Source organism: Coenobita brevimanus, chromosome 98 (assembly GCF_032717465.1).
Source record: "Coenobita brevimanus isolate Jiangsu-jjx chromosome 98, ASM3271746v2, whole genome shotgun sequence".
Taxonomy (NCBI): domain Eukaryota; kingdom Metazoa; phylum Arthropoda; class Malacostraca; order Decapoda; family Coenobitidae; genus Coenobita; species Coenobita brevimanus.
In genome coordinates, this window is record NC_137051.1 from 2,497,470 (window position 1) to 2,501,567 (window position 4,098).

General features: G+C 38.3%; 1 pseudogene; it reads left to right on the forward strand.

The window, feature by feature from the left end:
* Positions 1-2,461: 2,461 nt before the first annotated feature.
* On the forward strand, positions 2,462-2,581 carry LOC145414341 (5S ribosomal RNA; annotated as a pseudogene).
* Positions 2,582-4,098: the final 1,517 nt, after the last annotated feature.

Here is a 4,098-nt window from a genome sequence, read left to right on the forward strand (position 1 = left end):
ATCATGGTCACCAGGTGCTGCGGCTTCCTCCCAATCATTGTCAGCTGAACCCCATAGAGCTGATTTGGGCTAATGTCAAGGATGATGTGAGGAAGAGTAACTCAAATTCTTCTCAAAAATTACGAGTGATCGAAGAGCTGACGAGAAATGCGATAGAAAAAATAACAGCAGAAAACTGGCAGAAATTTGTGGCACATAAAAAAAAAATAGAGGAAGAATTTATGAGAAATGACATTGTTGTAAACCACATTGTAGAAAATTTTGTTATCAGTATATCGAACGAGTCCAGCAGCGATGAAGATGAATAAACAAGTGTTGTGTGAGGTGTCTTGTGTATACTTATTGTAAATAAGAGTTGAAAATATAAATATAAGCCATATACATGCATTGTTTAAAATTATACAAGAGAGAGAGAGAGAGAGAGAGAGAGGGCGAGGGAGGGAGAGAGGGACGGAAGGAAGGAGAAAAGATATGAGAGAGAGGGTGGGGAGGGAGAGGGAAAGAGAAACTTTCCGTTTTCCTATTCATCACACACACACACACACACACACACACACACACACACACACACACACACACAGGAGAAGGGAGAGAGAGAGGGTAATGCGTATTTCACCATTTTTTAAATACAAAATTCTGTCTTGATAGAAGTTATTTTCAGCAAATGATACGGCTGATATTTTAATAATTATAACGTTTCGCCATTTCGCGATGAATTGGTGATTTTCTTAGGTTTGCAAATCAGGATAGAACTCGTAATAATGCCTTCAAATTACACAAATTCTTGTTTGGATTGGATGTAGGATTAATTAATATTGTCAGAAAAATATTACTGCTATATTTGAATATTAGTCAATAAACAGTTCAAATCTCTCTCTCTCTCTCTCTCCCCCAGGAGAGTAGGCTGGAGAATGAGTCAGGTGAGGTCACTTTTATCCCTTTGTACGGTCACCTGTGTTCGAGTAGCACTTGGGCGTAGCTTCTCCCGCCACTTTATGTGGAACAGAGTATAGTGGTAGTAGTAATTGCAACCATAGGCTTATCAGAACATTAGCCCAGTGGACTGCAGACCAAAGCTTTTGTAGTTCTCCATTTTCCTGTTGGGGAATAGGGATGGGATTGAGGAACATTTATTTAATCCGGCAGCTCCTCCATCCGGTTGTATCAGTGCCACCACTAGAAGGTGTCCCTTTCCAGCACCAATATTGTAGGGGTTAAGGTTTATATTGAAAACCTCCACTCACACAGGATTAATTTATCAACAGACCTGAGAATATATCTTGAAAGCTTGTCGTTTTTCAGGGGCCACCAATACTGCTGGTGCTGCTGCTCTTGCCACTGTTACTGGAGGGGTTGGTGGTGGTGCAGCTGCTACTGCTACTTCTGGGGTTGGTGGTGGTGGTGTTGCTTATGGGGTTCCAGGGGATTACCCTCTGACTAGACTGAAGAACTTCACTGAACCTCCTCATAGTTGTCTTGGCTACCCCAGTCTTCAGTTCCTAGCTATGCCCCTTCAGCTACAACTACAGCTGCTCCTACTTCAGCCGTTATTACTGCTACGGTACCACCCCTCTGAGATATGTGACACATATTTTTTTGGTTCATCCATCTTGACCTGGCTGAGATTTTTGTTCTTTTGGCAGCCAAATTTCCATGGCTCAATTGTAGAAAAAGTCAAAGGAATAACAATACTGTGGCTCTGCATCCATTCCTTATCACTTTTAATACAAGTTGATGTGGACAGAGTATGTTAACAGATGCTCCCCTACTTAGGAAATTTTTAATGAGAATTCCTTACGCCATCCTTGGGTAGGAAAATTTCTGGAGCAAAACTGTCATCTGTTTGAAGCTCATATTGCCTCCCCTTTCATTAAATTCCAGCATTTAGATTCCATACCATACCATTGTCTGTGATTCTTGGAAATAGTTGATGAGTCTGGGACCACCACAACAACAGGCATTAGTAAAACTTCGAGGAGTAAGCAGTCCAAAAGCTCTTATATGAACATGGCTTGGACTTACTGATAAAAGCCATGGTGCTTTTTTAGCTAACAATAAATGTAGGTATTTTTTTGTATTTAATCCATTGTGCAAAATTGAGATTGGTTTTGATGTATTTTTATACCTGTTTTTTTGTGATGTTATTTTTGCATTTTTATTGCTATGTTACGGTGTTGTACTGCACAGTCTGCCACAGGAAAAAGTAGTCCTTGTTTGGAAAGTTTCAATATGCAGCAGGTCTGTTCTGGAACTGTCTTCTGAGTCTCTACTGTATTTCCCTCTGCCCATGACCTCCAGTCTTATGAATGCAATGTGTGCAACAATCTCAAAATGAATGGATATTGAATTTGACATTCATTTATTTTTTTTCTTGGAGCAAACAGTATTGCAGTCTTCCAGCCATTGGATCCTTCTCTGTATTAGAAAAAATACTACCCTGAATAGCACTCAGAAATGTAAAAATAGCAAGCCATACCACGTTGAGTACACCGCTTCCCGTCCGATCAGCGAAGTTAAGCAACGTTGGGTCTGGTTAGTACTTGGATGGGTGATCGCCTGGGAACACCAGATGCTGTTGGCATCCCTACGTGTCAAGTGGGGTTGGTGGAGGATTAGTGCCCCTCCCTGTAAAACAATTAACTCTAAGCCGTTGGCCACCCCGTTTGGGATACATGGCGTCTGGCAATGAATGATGAAAAAAAATATATGTCAGTGATCATTGAGCATATTGAGTTGTTTCCCTTCATCTTGTAAGTATTCAGTTAGCATCTTGAATTGTTTCCCTTCATTTGTGTCAGATATTCACGAGCATCTTGAGTTGCCTCCCCTCATCTAAGTATTCAGTGAGCGTCTCGAGTTTTCTTCATTTATGTCAGAGATTAATGAGCATCTTGAGTTGTTGCCCTTCATTTATATCAGAGATTATTGAGCAATTTGAGTTGTTTCCCTTCTTTTATGTCAAAGATTAAAGAGCATCTTGAGTTGTCTTCATTTATTTCAGATTAATGAGCATCTTGGGTTGTCTCCATTTATATCAGCAGTTAATGAGCATCTTCAGTTGTTTCTCATAATTTTTGTCAAAGACTAATGAGTATCTTGAGTTGTTTCCCATCATTTATATCAGATATTCACAAACATCTTGTTTCTCTTCATTTTTGTCAAAGATAATGAACATCCAGAACTGTTTCCTTACATTTATGGGAACCTTTTTTTGTTTGGTTAATGTAGCCTATGTTTTTTTGTAATATTTTTTTCCCTATGGCTGACTCTATGTTTTCATATATGGCAGTGTGGGTAGGTTTATTTGTGCTTTTTTTTTTTTTTTTTTTTTTTTTTTTTTTTTTTTTTTAAATATAAACTTAGTTTTACACCTGGTGATCACTAGCTTGGTCAATGTCCAAGTGCAGTCATACTGGAGAGGTAATTTGGCTAGTAACCAAGGAAGCTCATTTTTTCCTCATCACTAAGGCTTGCTGAATTTATACACCCTTGACTTAATATTCATGTTGTAACATTAGCCTGGTTCTGTCAGATGAAAACATAGTTATGTATGCATTTTTAAAGTTTTAATATTGACTTGTAATGATAAAGGAGGTTTTGCTTCCATAAACTCCCAGTTATTCAGTGACACATTAACTGACAAACATCATTGTTCAAGAAACAAACATCTGGCTGAATTAAAGCTTTATCAGTTTTTTCCGGCATCAGCTGACAATGTCACAAAACACACAGGAATACTCAGCAAAATCTTTTGCAGTAGTACAGTATGGTAAGTACAGTATACATGAACTTTTAGTCTGAGGTACTGTACTATTTATCAGGAGCACTGTATTTGGGGTTGTTTTCTGTATGTTCAAGTAGTTATACAGTACATTTTTTGGGGGGAGGAGGTAATGCCTCTCATAGTGGGGACGTTAACTAAAAAAAATTCATCATCCAACATGGCTTTCGCTGAATCATAATGGATAATTGGGGGATTACTGTATTCCTAGTGAATTATAATACTATGTTTGTTTTTTTTTTTTTTTTTTTTTTTTTTTTAGTAATTTCTAAGTGTGGAAAAATGTGCCTTTATCTTACCATCTCCAACTGTTTTAA